Source organism: Oculina patagonica, chromosome 4 (genome assembly GCF_052425735.1).
Source record: "Oculina patagonica isolate OP01 chromosome 4, crgOcupat, whole genome shotgun sequence".
Lineage (NCBI taxonomy): Eukaryota > Metazoa > Cnidaria > Anthozoa > Scleractinia > Oculinidae > Oculina > Oculina patagonica.
The window spans coordinates 38106341-38123333 of NC_135761.1; the positions used below are offsets into that span (position 1 = coordinate 38106341).

Here is a 16993-nt window from a genome sequence, read left to right on the forward strand (position 1 = left end):
CCTTTCCTCCATGGACTTATTTCACATGTTTTTCCTGCTCCTTTATGAAAAGAGGCTTACAAGGATTCTGGGGATTTGCACTTGAGCAACCAATGAAAATATGCGTTGATTGGATAAGCTTAGTAGCAATGCTGTAACCACTCAGGTGAGCCTTCATTTGAGGGGCAGTGCCGTGAAACACCAGCAAATTATACTCCCGACATGTCTGAGTACTTCAGCAACAGCATGGTAGGATGCAGGGTTTACAAAAACAGGGTCAGAGACCGAAATTTTCACTGGTTCTGCTGGATGCGCTTGGAATGTGTCCACTTAATGGAATCGTGGTACCTTGTGACCACAGTCTGGGTTGCCTTCTCTGCATCTTCCTTGAATACAACTTCTGTCACCTTTCGCCTAGAATTGTACTGCCTTACTGGACTAAGAAGAGCTGTTCATAGAACATCCTCTCCACTAAGTTGAGTCTCAGCTTATTTCAGGTCTACTTGGGAGTTGATACACATCCTCTTTTGTTTGGGCGTTTCTGTACTACAGTTGGGGCAGACTCTAGTGGTCTTCTTTCTTTCAATCTCTTTTACTTTGCCATCAATGTCATCTACACATCCATCTCCTGTCACAAATTGTTCTTTATAAACTTTCTCCAGGCACTCTTTTTTTTTATAAAAAATATATATATTATCAGAGTATCTTGTGTGTAAAGCCTAAATCAGGTAATCTACTTGTGTGCAAATATGATGGTTATTAAAACAGGAAAAGGTACTCTACCCGTCTGGCCCTCTCTTCATTAACTGGGCTTGACGATGTGGGAATCTGCATGGAAAAGGTCCTGCTATCTCCCCCTTCCTCTTCTTCAACTGTGTCCTATTGAAAGGAATAATATCCTTTTACCTGCTAAAAAGTACTTACATCATGGAGGGGTCGGCATTTTAAATACGTGCATGCACTTCTTCAACAAGATACCGGGTACTCTTAGTAAGTAAAGAATTTATACACGATCCTAGAACCTAAGACTGAGCTCACAATGACCTGACAACGTAAACAGTCCTGTTGCTCGAGCAATCACCGGATGTGACGTCAAAGACTCAACCAAGAATGAAATGAGCGTACTGTTCGTCCTTCTTGATCTGCTCTACTCTTCTGATTAATATAAGAAAACAAAATAACAGTTTGAATACCGAGCTGGTAGCAATTGATACCTTCTCCAAGTCATGGGAACAAAGGACAAACGTGATTTTCCAATTCTAACCAATATTTGAGTTTCACAAAATATTACATATCCATTACTCCGACATTTTTAACAATTCCCAAAATTAAGGTTTCAATACACTTGTAACAGGGGTACCTTTTTCAGTAAAAGGTATACAAAAGGGGTACAATTTCTGTCAAAATGCGATATAAAGGGGAAAAGATCCAGATCCATTCAACAATGCTAAGAGCAAGTAATATTCATCCTTGTCTATTTCAAGGGTTTCCTCAAACGTTACTCTGATGTTCCCTTGATTGCCTCCTTTGGGATTGCAATCTCTTCTCCAGTGTCATTGAACAATAGAGCATCAACAAAGTCCTGAGTATACCAGATCATTTTTACGTGACACGTCCCTTCATTGTCATCAAGGAAGCATTTGACATTAAGCATTCTTCGCAACCATCTACTGGCTTCTGTTGTGTCGATTTATGTATACAAATTCACCTATTTAATCTGGGTACTGACTTTTTATTATATCCAATATATTATTTTGGACCGAATGTGCAGATTCGTCTTCCATAAGGAAAAAGGCCATTGCCTGGCAATGCTTGAATTCGGAAGGTCTAGTAAGTGAAGCCAAAACGTTAGTAGATTAGAGAAAATAGTTAGTTTGAGAGGGAGTCTTCCAGTTTCATTTCTTGCTGGGGCATTTGGTGCTCTTCTATTAAGACAAAAATAGGATTTGTAAAACTGCGAGTGAAAGCGTTCGATTGGATCTTTCTCCCATTTGTTAAGATTGAGGCTAACATATGCCCCCCATATTTTTGAACCATATAAAAGAATGGGGAGAAAGACAGCAATAAATAAGAAATTACATTTGGATATAGAGATTTTGTTGAATGCAATATATCTTTTTTTCAACTAAATTCTTTTTAGAGGAGGTGAAATTTCCTTTCGAGCTAAATATTGTTCCCAGGCAGGTGTAATCTGAGCTATTAACAATTTGATTGCAATTTAAAAAGAAATAATTATCATATAGCAGAACGCTACATGCTTTAATTAGTTTGAGAAGCAGTCTTCTGGTTTTGTTTCTTGCTGGGACATTTGGTGCTCTTCTATTAAGACAAAGATAGGATTTGTAAAACTGCGAGTGAAAGCGTTCGATTGGATCTTTCTCCCATTTGTTAAGATTGAGGCTAACATATTACCCCCCACCTCCCCGACAGAGTTACATTTTTTGTACTCCTTCAAAAATGAAAACCCCTCGAGCTCAGGATTCATGCTCAGGATTTGAATTCAAGACTCGAGTCAGAGCTGTTTTTAGTATTTCAACAGCGTTAAACTGTAAACGAACTGGTAATTTATTGTAATTTTCACACAATATATATACTGTAGTATTGCCCCAGCAATACAAATAAAAGCTAACTGTAAGCAAACCCAGGTGAAAGCAAACCCTGAGCAAATTGGAGTGAAAGTTTGAGCCCCCACATGTAACTCAAGTCCTGAGCTTGAGTCCAGGCTCTAGTCCTACAGCTGTAGGTATAACCAAATAAATTTCAACTCAAGGGAAAACTTATGCCTCGTGAGCCATAGTCATGAAACATGGAAATACTTGCATCAATAACAGCAACAAAAACCAGTTTATTGTTTCTGTCGTGTACTTTCTGTGTACAACAAAAGTCCTTATGTCTTGTTCATAGTAACCATGCCACCTTATACTCGTCATGGTCACTGCATGTGATTTTAGAATGAGATGCTTCTGACATTGCATCGTCCTTCCTGGGGTCACCTTTAAGTTTTCCCAATAGGGGGTTTAATGCACTTGCCCTCTCCAAAGTGGACAATGTGCATGTAATGCTGAGACAGTGATCCAGTAATGTCAACTTCAATAGAGCTAAGAAGAAATCAATAAACAACAGTTATATCACCCTCTGAAATCTCTGTGCAAATAATGATTCACTGCACTTTTTTAGAAATAATAGGTTTCATAAATTGGTGTATATATCTACAAAATATCTCTTAAACATTGATCACGAGACACTTTTTTCTGCAGTCGTACATACATACTTATGAAAAAGGTAAAAGGTTTTACAACTAGAAATCCATTTTCTTGAAAATAATGTACAGGTAGTCAAATTTAGTATTTTGATTGTGGAAAAGCAGATTTTGAGTGTTCATATAGTTTATAACTTATCTAAGTGTGCCCTAATAGTAGCGGATTTTTACCCTCGTGCAGCTGGACTCTTAAACTTATGTAAAGCCATAGATTCATACCTTCATTTTCGCAATTGAAATTTAAAATATATTTACCTATCAAAAGTTGACGTCTTGGTTTGATTTCCACTTGGTGAAGTTGGTGTAGACACAAACAAAGGGGTCTTGCCTGTCATAACAAACAAAACATGAGGCAATTATGTAGATGCATGCACAGTTTTTTCACGTACCTCTGAGCTGTAATGTCAAATAACAACAAGAAAAAAACTCCAAATCAACTTACACGGAATGGGGCTGATAATATTCGGTGGAATTGGTGAAGCGACGCATTTCCTGTGAGGACGTACTCGAGGAGCCGGCGTTCGAGGACAGCTAATTTGTATCGCACTTGAAGAGTTTTTAGAGTTTTTCAGAATTTCCCCATGTAGAAGAGCTGCTGCGAATTCACTTTTAGAATTCTTCTCGAATCCGAGCTCCTTCTTCTGATTCCAAAGTTTCAAAGTGGAGGTCGCCAGCCAAACAATATGGCGGCTTTCCTTTCTTGGTGGGCGACCTTTTTTACAGGCTTCATGTCTCTTTTTAAACAAAAATATCATCTCAATGGGCTTTAAAACGAAAAATATAAATATAAAAGAAACTACTTTTCAAACTTTGGAACATCTAGATGTCTGAAGCACAGCGATGCAAAGCGATATATATTTACCTCCTGAAAGTCAAGTAGTTTCTGTAATAGAGAAATAGTTGCCGAGACGAGAGTGTGCCCGCAATGTATTCTGGTTGCTAGTGTCCCTTTAAGTGGAATTCGTTACACTTAAATTGGTGAGGCAGTCTCGCCAGAACCATGTGCAAATGCCCTGTGGTGGGGGTAGACACTGCTTCATCTCATGTTAAATTGACATTTGCATTATGTTACTGATTGTCACAAATCAGTGATTAGGAACTTCATATATTCTTTTCCATTCTCTCACCCTGTCCTTTGACCATTGAAAATATTTTATTTAAATTTTGCATATGAGGGATACCCAGACCTTCCATGTATTTGTTCAAAAGCATTTCCTTTGGGTAGATCATTGATGATAATGTTGACTGCTTTACTCTCGGGTTTTTGCTGCCATGATACCCACTTCTCTTGACCTTTGAACAGTCCTCATATATTCCCTTTATTAGGTTGTTGAGTGGCACAATATTTGTCATGTCGCCTAGGCGTTTAAGCAAAAGATTCAGGTATTCCATAAACAAAGGAATTCCGGAAGGGGCTCGTCAAACTCCAGACCGTCATACGTTCCTCCAGCACCATTGGTTATGTGTGCCTGCAACTCAGGCCATGCATCATTTTGTGTTAGGGTAATAAAACAAGTTCTCTGCTCATTGCCGGGACATCAAGGAGAAGGCTACTCCAGTAACCTTTGCTACCAGGGATGGTGTTTGGGACCTTGGTGCCATGAATGTCGTATGGATTTTCTCCTTTAAGTTTTTCTAATGTCAGGGGATCCTCCCTCCTACTGCGTATGGCCTTTCTGGCACGATTGTAATAGAAAATGCGATTCTTCGTTAATCTATCAAACCAAAAAATGCCCAATAGGGATCTTTGCGCCATCTATTATCATAGTTGAGTAGTCTTCTTGCCATCTGACTAGTGAAAACTACAAATGCTGTCAGTTTCACTTGGGGTTTTGGGGGTTACTAACAATTTCCAGGTCAGCGTGCTGAACACTTTCATGTCTGAAAATATAAATATTTGTAGAGTAAATGTTTTAACCAATTACCTTTGTAAATACGGAATTATTTCATTGGAACAGTTGGGTATATCTTCTAAAGTTAAAAGGTAAATTATTGATTGTAAATGTTTTCAGGGCAAGAGCAACCTAGGCAAAGAGGAAAAATGGGGGAGGTTTACCATTTCTAGTTAATCAAGTTGTACCTATTTGATTTTTGATACAGTTTTGACAGCGTACATATAATGGTGTTTAACTTGGTTAAACACCATTGATGGAGTTTCGTTTTTGTATGGGAGAACAAAGGCAAGGCAAGAAGAGAGGTGGCTCTAATTAATAATTCTAGGAAAGCCTCTCTGAATCAGATTATTTTGTTTTGATTAGGTCCAGAACTTGCTAACGATGAGGAACTATGGTAGAATATCTAAGAATGAGGCTAAGAAGGGTGTGTGTTGGTTTGTCCCATCCAATTGTTGCCGGAAGAATGACCAAAATTGGATTTTATGGTATCACATCGTGCCCTGCTGGACAAGGCTTCTATAGAAGAGCACTCGCTTGAGAACGGCAGGTAACGAGAATCTTCAAGCTTTCTTCCTTTTAACTAAATCTACAATGTACAAGCTTTTTTATGGCATCTTAGGGTACGCTCGGGATGACAGCCAAGTCTTAGCCAGGTGGCTTAAAAACAAAGTACTTGGATGCACATCCCAAGCGTATTCAGCTGACTTCCTAAGGCAAGCCTGGATTAACCAATCGTAACTAGAAAAATACGACTATTTTTAAGGCAAAGTTTGCCTTGGTTCTAATTAAGGAAAGTAGTAGCCAAGGTTGCAAGTAAGACAAAAACATGTTCACAGGTGAGGTGTTTTTCTGAACGTAGAACTTCTGGGAAAACAGGAAAGGTGTGTCGGCTAATCTTAGCTTGCAAAGACGCCCTTTGATCAAAAATTTGAATGAAGGTATTTGGCTTCATAACATACCCCCCTTCTTAGATTAAGCATCGCCCTCGATGCTGAAATTACAATAGGTATGAAACTACAAATATACAGACTACAAGTATAGATATGAATATATGAAAAGGTACAATAAATGCAAAAAGCGAAAAAGCGAAAAACTACCAAGCTACAATGCAAACGGCTTAAAACATTATAAAAGTATCACTAAAACATAGTAAAAGGTAACACGGGAAATCTAAGCTAAGTCATTATAGTACAATCTCTAATACAATCTGTAATACAATCTGAACAATCTCCTTGTTGCTAATACAGAGTAGCAATGTCACAAACGACAGAAAAGAAGCACAACCATTAAAAAGCCAACAGTTAGTCTAGCTCGTCTAAGGAATTTCAGTTTTCTTCGTCATGAGCGCTTTGTTGTGTGTCTAGAAGAATTTCGTAGGCAGATCGATCAAATGTGGCTCCGCACAGGCATTTGTAGCAGCGCTTCAAAGATTCTTTGTAATGTTTAAAACGTGAAAGGCACACAAGGTGGTTACAAGGTAAGAGCATCCAATCAAGCCGAGTGCTTGACTTAAGAGAATTACAATAGATGCACATCCAGTTGGTTGTGTGACGATCCATATTTTAACTGAAACAATAACAATATTAGCAACAAAGAGATTATTACCTTGAAAGCATCAACCTCATCAACCTCATTGAAACGACGTTCAACTGAAGATTGAAAATGACCTAAACTAGGAGCCATGACTAAATCCTCAAAAACAAAAATGTCGTCAACATCAACTGAACTAAAAGAAATCAAATCATGCGCTAAACATAAATAACCCGATGTTTTTAAAGCAAATAGTATTTCACAAAAACGCCCTCTATTCGTAGACCCAAAGTTGCGTGAAAAAGAGGTACGAAAATGAAAATAACAACTGCTTCAACCACCATAAAATAAGAGCAAATATTAATAAATTCAACTATGTTATCGATGTCCCAGATTAAATTTCGCCCTGAAGGCAAAAAGAAACCCAAAAATAAATCAACAGATTGCCACGAAAAAGCATGGGAACTACTAAAAACAGGTATTTGGCTTCATAACACTTCTCTCTTCTTTTGACATTCCTTGACTGAAGCTGGCACAACCAGTTTGAGCTTTTCTGTTAGAGACACAAGGACTTCCTGAGTATCGTCCACCGGCGCAGAGGAAGATTGAAGTGAATTTATTTCTGAATGGCTTGTTTTTTTCCTGCAGCATAAGAAAAATCCCTAAGTTTAACTGCTTCCCTAAAATTTGGATTAAAGATGTGTTAATGCTGTGAAAGCAAAGCTATGGACTTATTCCAGTCCTGTAAAACTAAATCTAGCAAGATCATCTTATATCACTACCTTTAGCTGAATATGTAACAAATCCATTCCCACTGGAATTTATCCAGCGAAATTTAAACTAGCTAAGATAGTTCCAGCATTTAAAGAGTGATCTTCATAATCTCGCACTACATGTTTTTGCGCACAAGGATATGCTAGAGCAGGAGTTCTTAAGTCTTTTGCATGGGGACATTTTAAGTAAATATCAGTATCCTTTACTGGATAAGGGGATTTCTTTCGCTTCCTCCTCTGTCTCTTTTCAGCTCAACCTGCGAAACGAAGGTGACAAAAAGAGGAGACGGCGGCGTTTTACGTCCCGCTATGTTCACATGCTTCAATGAAACTCATGAATGAATTCTATTTTTAACTTATTTTCGCGTATCTGCGGATCTATAAAATGTAATATTATGGGCTTTGGTGTCCTACTACAGAAAATAACAAAAATAATTACTGAAAACATTATGGGGATTTATTTACCAGTACTTACAGTCCATTAAGTTACTTATCATTAAATATTTCAAGGTGTTGTGAGCAATTATGAAAAAAATTCTTGCACAAAAAATTAAGAGAAGGAAATCTTATACAAGTAACCAAAAGAATCACTGTACAAGTTCCGATGCTAAAAAAATTCCTCCTTTGGAACAAAGTGTCAACACTCCTATCCCTCACCCCCTTGACTCAAAAATTTAATGCCCCATCCCCAAACAGAATAAATCGGGCAACAACTTTTCGAGCAGTTATATCTTACAACTTTGGATTTTATCTTCAGTATCATTTTGTCATTTTGCCATTTCGTGTTTTAAACACACCCTGCTGGAAACACTAGACTGTAGGATGTTTGTAGTTTCATGAGTCATGTAAGACACCATTCTGTACATGTCTCTTCATGGCTGTTCTTAACTGCATCTGGAATGGCATATTTCCAATTTGCCAAGTCATACTTAAAACTTCTACCATTCTATGTAAAGCTGGGTTTTTCTGGTGTCGCCTGAATAGAAGTGCTTTGCCAAGACGTTCACTTCCTTTGCATCATATTCCTTGAAGTCAGGTGATTCGGGATTTGTAACAACCAAAGGATTAAAGATGGAGAAAGCACCCACTACTAGTAAAGCATCATGAAATCTTCTCTTCTAGGAAAGTTCTTTATTTATAAACGTAAATTAAATAAAATTAAACCAGCACTAAAAATTCTCTTAGCCAAGACTAAAACAGTATACTACATTGAAAAAAAAAATAGCTACCAAAAATGGCCAACTTTATAAACATTACTAATGCCATCTCTTAACCCTTTGGTGACTGCCCCAAAAATGGCCATTTTTGACATGTTTTTGTTAAAAGGGTACCACTCTATTTTTAACATTTGCCAGCATATATCAATTTAAAGCAATAAATGACATAATATTTTATTTTTGTCGAATGCTTTAATTAACTAATTTATCTAATTTATGCTAATTAAAGTGTCACACAACACATAGTTTTTTGCAGTAAATGGTCTATAAATGTCTCTCTTTACATTACATTGAAAACTGTAAAAGAAAAGTCGTAGTTTACCATATAACGGATCTTTACTGAAAATTTGAGCTGAATATCTTAAAAATTGACAAATTTATGGTTATAAACTCCCGGCACCTTCAAGTGCAAAATTTTGCTTTCTCTGCACAACCAGGCACAAAGCAGATGCTAGGATGTGTTGGCCCACAAATAGCCAAGATACAAGTTTTAGCACTTCCTAGAGTAACTTATAAATGGATTCTGTACATTTGTATAAAAAACTAATCCAAGCTTGACCATAGCCTGACACACAAACCCCTAAAATCCAGCAGGTGGACAAAAAAAGGACGGCGAAGCTACAACTAGTGCCATGATGCTATCTTTGAGGTTTCAATGTGTCTATAATCTTACTAAAAGAAGCTAAATTACAAATCACTGTCTGCAAAGCAGTCACGGTGTAAGGTCAGTCTCTGCTGCATCAAAATAAATCTTTGCAAAAGGGCGAGGTGCCGCTACAGATGGTGGGGCTGTGGGTGGAGCATCGCTACCTCTTCCACTGCCCCTACCTGTCCCCCCTTGCTAAGATCTGTTGACCTAGTCCAAAAGTTCTTCTTTTCGTCTTCTTATAGATGTTTCTGGTCATTTTGCATGAAAATCAGGGTTCATAAAGCAATGGAATCTTCTCCACTTCATTCACCACTAAAGACTAGAGCACCCTTCATAGAATCTGGGACACTGAAAAATAAACATTTACTATGTGAGCTTTCATTACCTAAATTATTCCCATAAAGGTTGATAATAATACTAATAGCAAAATTTACACATAAGCAACATAAGATAAACCATTTTTTAGTGTACAAATTGAAAGAAATGAGTTGGAGGAAATTTACACTCCTGTCATGTATCTGATCAAATGTCATGATCAATCCAAAATGGTGAAAATTGCTAATTATTGATTTTGCAATTAGCTAGCTATTACACATCCACAAACAAGTTGTAAGTGTTCGCTAAGCTAGATATGTGACAGCGGCTTTTGAAAATAAGTAAAGGTCGTCTTAGCAAGAATTACAAATGAATAAATTCGCCAATAAATTACATGCCGTTGTCGGCTCGAATGTTGACATTGTATACAGAATAACTTTGGCAGAAAAATAAAACATCGGCACGAAATTCGTTCAAGAAAAGCGAACGAATGGTAAAAGAAATGATATTTAGCTAATTTTCTTGGGAAACAAAGCATGAAAACACCACCAAATAGGCATATTTTTATGCATGCATTTCTTCTCGCTAACACATGTTTCGAGTGTCAAATTACGGATTCCGCGAAAATGCAGTGGCCATCAAACGTTCCCAAAGTAGCAAAAATATAGCCCAAATAAGATTTGTTTGAGTATTCTTAGTTTGCTTAACACTTCTTGATTCATTTTACCAAAAAAACAAAACCAAACATAGCGAAAAATGCAGGAACATGCGAGCTAAATTCCAACACGTGTCGCATCTCATCTTGTTGTTTATAATATTTGCTTACCTCCAATGTTGCTCGATTTCACCATTTCCTTCGAGCTCATGGTCTCACTCGGACTCTTCTCCAGTGAAGATTCTTTCTTTAACTCTTTATGTACTATTTTCAGGCTCATTTGGGTTCCAGACACAATTTTTCATGACTTCTTTTGGTGTGAAATTCACGCATCGCCTGACGCTTGAGACGCCATTTTGGAATTTTCCGTCACGATCGCGTCGCTCGAACTCAAAATGACAAACATCGGTCCCACGATGTGCCAGGGTCCCAAAAAGGTTGGAAATGATTGGCGATAGCCAAAAGCTAATGCTGGGACGATATGGGGAATTTTGTGACAAAAATGCATTGTTTGAGCCTCAAATACGTCATCGTTCCAATTGTATCGATATTTGTAGGGGCCGTCACCAAAGGGTTAATAATAGTTGAGCTTAATTTGTGTAATTTCCTTTTCTCAGCATGTCACTAGCTTCTAGTTTTCTTTTATCTTTTTTCTATTCTTTTCTTTGTTTTTCTCTTTTTTTAAAATAAACGCATTAGCAACGCATTGTATATTCTATAGGTATTATTGAGTTACTGTTAGTGTTTGTAATTTGCCGTATTTAGTCTATTGTAGTTATAGCTTATTGTAAGTAGTGTTATGTTTTGTGTTGTATTGTACGTATTGTAACTAAATGTCAAAAAAAAAAAAAATTACAAAAAAAAAAAAAAATCATGAAATCTTCTGTGGATGTTTTCCTTCAGGGAAGTGACTTATTTAATAAGCAAGTTCAAAAGCTGTTCCTCCATGGCAGCAGTGAGGCTTTCTTCTGTTAGGTTGAAGCGTCCATCAAGGAGAAGGTCATTTCTTAAGTCAAGGATGGGCCTCTTTGACTACCCTGTCTCACTCAGCTTGGAAAGAGTGTAGTTAATGGAGGGCTTCATGTGAGAAAAATTGATTGTTCCCCTCTGAAAGGTTTACTTAGTGAAGAAAGGATGGGTAGGACAGCATTTAAGATGTAAAACGGACTAGAGTGTATCGCTTTCTAGCCTGAACTGTTGAAATCGACCCCGTTTTATTTATAAATGTGAAACATAGGACACAAAATGAACACAACGGACTAGAGTGTATCGCTTTCTAGCCTGAACTGTTGAAATCGACCCCGTTTTACTAATAAATGTGAAAATAGGACACAAAATGAACACAACGGACTAGAGTTTATCGCTTTCTAACCTGAACTGTTGAAATCGACCCCGTTTTATTTATAAATGTGAAAATGGGACACAAAATGAACACAACGGACAAGAGTGTATCGCTTTCTAGCCTGAACTGTTGAAATCGACCCCGTTTTACTAATAAATGTGAAAATAAGACACAAAATGAACACAACGGACTAAAGTTTATCGCTTTCTAACCTGAACTGTTGAAATCGACCCCGTTTTATTTATAAATGTGAAAATGGGACACAAAATGAACACAACGGACAAGAGTGTATCACTTTCTAGCCTGAACTGTTGAAATCGACCCCGTTTTATTTATAAATATGAAAATAGGACACAAAATGAACACAACGGACTAGAGTGTATCGCTTTCTAGCCTGAACTGTTGAAATCGACCCCGTTTTATTTATAAATGTGAAAATGGGACACAAAATGAACATAACGGACAAGAGTGTATCGCTTTCTAGCCTGAACTGTTGAAATCGACCCCGTTTTATTTATAAATATGAAAATAGGACACAAAATGAACACAACGGACTAGAGTGTATCGCTTTCTAGCCTGAACTGTTAAAATCGACCCCGTTTTATTTATAAATATGAAAATAGGACACAAAATGAACACAACGGACTAGAGTGTATCGCTTTCTAGCCTGAACTGTTGAAATCGACCCCGTTTTATTTATAAATATGAAAATATGACACAAAATGAACACAACTGACTAGAGTGTATTGCTTTCTAACCTGAACTTTTACTTATAAATGTGAAAAATAGGACACAAAATGAATCGGTGTCTGAAATGAGATCTTTTACTGAGAGACTGGGCACCAATAGTAACAAGCAACTTGTAACGATTATCGACAGAAAAAAATACAAATAAAGTTAAACTCTCCAAGCTTTTACGAAAGTTTGATGAATATTTATTGAAGAATTTTTACAATGGGTAATTAGTAAAAGTATGAAGGTAAAATCTTTCTTTAACGAGAATACCTGATAATAGCATTGCTGGTAAACCTAAGGCCCTCATATTTAAAATTTTTTTAGAGTGAAAGGTAGTTAAATTGCAAAAAATAATACTGTTCAAGAAGAAAGGGAGCAGTATGTTTCCAGAGACTTTGTAGGGTGTGAAGCTACTTGTTATTCTTGGCACGTTTGGACACTCAAGCGTTAGTTCAGCTGTTCAGTTGTCACCTCTTTGCTTATTGCTGCTTCAAGGTGTTTGTTAGTCTTACTGGGTAGTTCTTTAGCTCTTAAAAGCGTATTATTTATTAATTACGCGTTTTAAATAAATAGAATTTTGACTGTGGCGCTTGTCCGGGCAGGCGTCTATTTTAGGCACCGCTACTGAAATTTCATGATATTTGGAAACAAAAAGAAAGACCAAAGACATATTTGTACTCCAAACTTGAAAAAACATTACAATCCAGGAGATTAAAATTTCGAGGCAGTTGCTTATACTTGTAACTTGTCCGTTTTTAGATTTTTTGCCTGTTTTCTTGAATAGATTATGTTTTGATAGTGTCGCAATGTCATAATGAATGCATGCGGCGCTTTTTCAAGGGCAGCGTTAAAACGAGTAAATACATTGAATGTTTTCTTTTACTTTCTTGTATTACTGAAAATGACGTGGAGGCCCTTTGACACTGTAAAAATAAAAGTTAACCGTATCTCGAACGTAGTTACCCTCTGGCTGTGTTGACACTTGGTGCTTTGGTGAGCATGGTGCCCGAGTACGATTTTTTAGGTACGCAAGCCATTATTTGGATACATATACAATGTATTGACCTTGTACTTCCACACTAAGGGTACTCTGTTTTCAGTTTTTGTTGTTGTTCAGGAACCAGTGCTTGGACACTAAGTGTTAACCGACTGTCTAAGACATGCAGTACTGCCGCACTACTAGTAGAGGACACAGAAAAAGCTTGACTGGCTACAAGATTTATTAAAACCGATAGAATTTAATAAGCTGTAGTGAAATAGTCTGTTTATTCCAAATAACTCTGCTTTTATAAATGTAATACGAATTCTATCCAATGAGATAAATACATTTTTCAGCTTCTTTTACATTAAAAATATTATATGGATTTAAGCTTTACTAACAGGTGATTACACTACGCGCAAACAGAACTCATACGGAACATACAGAACGCGTAAACTCTCACGGAACATAGCGTTGAAGCACAACTTTATCAGCAGCTATGACCTTCCCCAGTCGAAAAAGCTTTGAGATAGGCAGCACGAAGAACATGCCTGCTTTTAAAAAAGAGTTTTCATCTTTGTCTCCTAAAATCAGCGGTGCAGTTATGTCCTGCGATTGAACGTAAGTCAATTGGACACAAAGAAATCCCGTCTTTATTTTGTGTCCGTGGAGAAATTTGCGGGTATGGTCTACTTTTCCCACCGCCATAATCTGGTTATCAATAACATATGCTACGCCATCCCCATTCCCCCCACCAGCCACTCCAGTGCCGGCTACTGCTCCTTCATCACCACCACCATCCACAAAACCACGATGTCCTCCAGACACTGCCCTGCAAACACCTCTGCCATTAACAACATCACGACTCCCTCTTCCTACTTGCCTTTCACTACCAGCTGGAGCCATCCCACCCGCAGACACTGTTCCACAGACACCTCTGCCATTAACAACATCACGACTCCCTCTTCCTACTTGCCTTTTACTACCAGCTGGAGCCATCCCACCTGCAGACACTGTTCCACAGACACCTCTGCCATTAACAACATCACGACTCCCTCTTTCTACTTGCCTTTCACTACCAGCTGGAGCCATCCCACCTGCAGACACTGTTCCACAAACACCTCTGCCATTAACAACATCACGACTCCCTCTTCCTACTTGTCTTTCACTACCAGCTGAAGCCATCCCACCTGCAGACACTGTTCCACAAACACCTCTGCCATTCTCTACACCACAATCTCGTCCTACTCCTTTCCTGGCACCTCTTACTGGGGCCACTTCGCTAACACTACTGCCATTCTCAACTACACAATCTCTTCTGTCTCCTTGCCTGCCACCTCCAGCGGGAGCCACTCCTCTTCCAGGCTCCGCCCTGCCAACACCTTTGCCATTAAACGCAACACGATCTCCCCCGACTCCTTGCCTACCACCTCCAGAAGAAGGCACTCCATCTACATTCAAGGTACTTCCAATTCCTCTGCCATTAACTACAACAAGATTTCCACTGATCCCTTGCCTTTCACCAAAACCATTTGCTACACCATGATCTACCTCGACTCTTTGCCTGCCACCTCCATCTGGGGCCACTCCACTTACAGTAGCAGCCCCGGAAATGCCTATGGCATTCATTACACCACGATCTCCTCCAGAATTGCCACCTCCTCTGTCACTTACTACACCACCATTTCCTCCAATTTTGGGCGTTCCACTTTCTGTCACTCCACCCTCATACACTCCCTCGCCAAAACCTCTTACATTCAATGCATCAGAGTTATCTATAATTCTTTGCATACCACCACCAGTCACCTCCCCACAAAGACCTCTGCCATTCACTACACCGAAACGTCCTAAGATTTCAGAACCGCTACCACCTGCCACTCCTTCTCCAGACATGCACTCGTGAATACCTCTGCGAGCGACCCAATCATGATCACCCCCACTGTCTTCTGTATTTCCTTCCAAACCCACAACACCAGCGACGTCTTCCTGCGCCACACCCAAACCAACTCTACTGTAAACATCCTTTAATCCAGTATCATCAATTGACGGATCGTGCTCTTCATCAGCATTGTACTCGACTTCCATGGCATCAAGGTCCAGGCTGTGTTGGTTATCAGTGATGCCTTCATTGATGCTGCTTGAGACTGAATCACCAATGACCACACCTGTATTCATTTCTTCCATATCTTCATTCGGGGATACATGATCACTCCCACAGTCATGTTCTGAGGATTAAACAGTGAATAAAATCTATTGTGAGTGACTTAAACTTATTTCTTTATTTACTTAAACTCATTTCTTTATTTACTGCTTGTATACTCTGGTAAGTTGTAGTAGGGGAAAGGTATAAAATGAATTTCAGCATATCAAAAGGAAATTAATCATTCTCTGTTCTATGTATTGAACTAAGGAAAACCTAGCAAAGATAAATATATTTATTATCTTTAAAAGACGGTCTGATCAACTGAAGATACGCTTGCATTTTTTTTCTACTTTTTTATCTTTATATAGATGTACATGAAAAAGAAGCAAAGGTTGTTTTTACACCAGATAGTCCATGGGCCCGGGCAGATATCGGTACCATTCAAAGGGACAAATTGTGAGTGGTATCGGTTTGAAGGTCTTATAAAGGAGTTTCAAAATTGACCTGATAGCAATCGCGAAAGAGTAGCTTTATATGATTTTTTAAGGGTATAAAATTCTCCTTCTGCATGAAATCGAGGCTAATTCTTTTGATGGACCAAAACATTCTTTTTTTCAGCGATTTTTGTTCAATTTGGTCTTATGATATTTAAAACATTACTCTCAACTTCGTTACTCAATAACATGGTCAAAATTCGAGTTTTTCTACGAAAAAGAACGTGAAATAACTGTTTGAAGGTTGCGAAATGCATTCTGGGTAAATCCAAGATGGCGGCCGCTTTGCCTGGTAAGTGTTTGGTTCATTTGGTGTCTTTTTCTCAATTTAAACCCCCGAAAGAAAACAAAGAAACCCCTAAAATAGATAAAGAACATATTAAAAACTTACAAAATTGATTTATGGCAATTTTAACCGCATCTAGGAGGGAATTATGCAACAAAACTTACAGAGTTTCGAGATGTGCTTGGGCTTTTCTGCTTCACGTAACAACACAGTAGAAAACGCTGTGTTAGTGAAACAAAAATTGAAAGATGACCTTATTCGGGGAGATATTTCTCTACTGCGAGAAACAATTGCACTAATAGGCCATGTTGTACGTTATTTAAGTCTTTAAAACTCACGTTATACACGTATAATTTTTACTACATACATACTTTCACACATAAGACCCCATCACTAGTGACGGAACAAGACCTTGAATAAAAAGAGAGGGGGGCTTTTTTGTGTGTAAACCCAAACAAAATATAGCGGTGGCATCATCAGGATGTCTTTCACCAAAATAAGGAGGGGGCCTGCGCATAACATGCAACCTTTCTAGGTTAACTTACACGCGAATTTGTAGCCACAACTAATACCTTAAAACCCTTTGTACATCAGAGAAACGCCGTTCATCTGCAACGGATTCCGATGGCGTGATAAAGCGACCCTGTTTAGATGTCAAATGCATCATTCATTGAAGTAATGACGACAGCGACGATTTAAAAGCACCACAGGACTTGGAGTCTTGGAGATCATTATTGAGAGC

At 38.3% G+C, this 16993-nt stretch overlaps 1 long non-coding RNA gene across 1 annotated transcript; it reads right to left on the bottom strand.

Annotated features, from left to right (window-relative positions):
• Positions 1-8830: 8830 nt before the first annotated feature.
• On the bottom strand, positions 8831-10845 carry LOC144648693 (uncharacterized). The gene is made up of 2 exons (XR_013569738.1): positions 10444-10845; positions 8831-9650 (listed from the first exon to the last, which is right to left on the bottom strand). It is a non-coding gene; the product is annotated as an uncharacterized LOC144648693 (long non-coding RNA).
• Positions 10846-16993: the final 6148 nt, after the last annotated feature.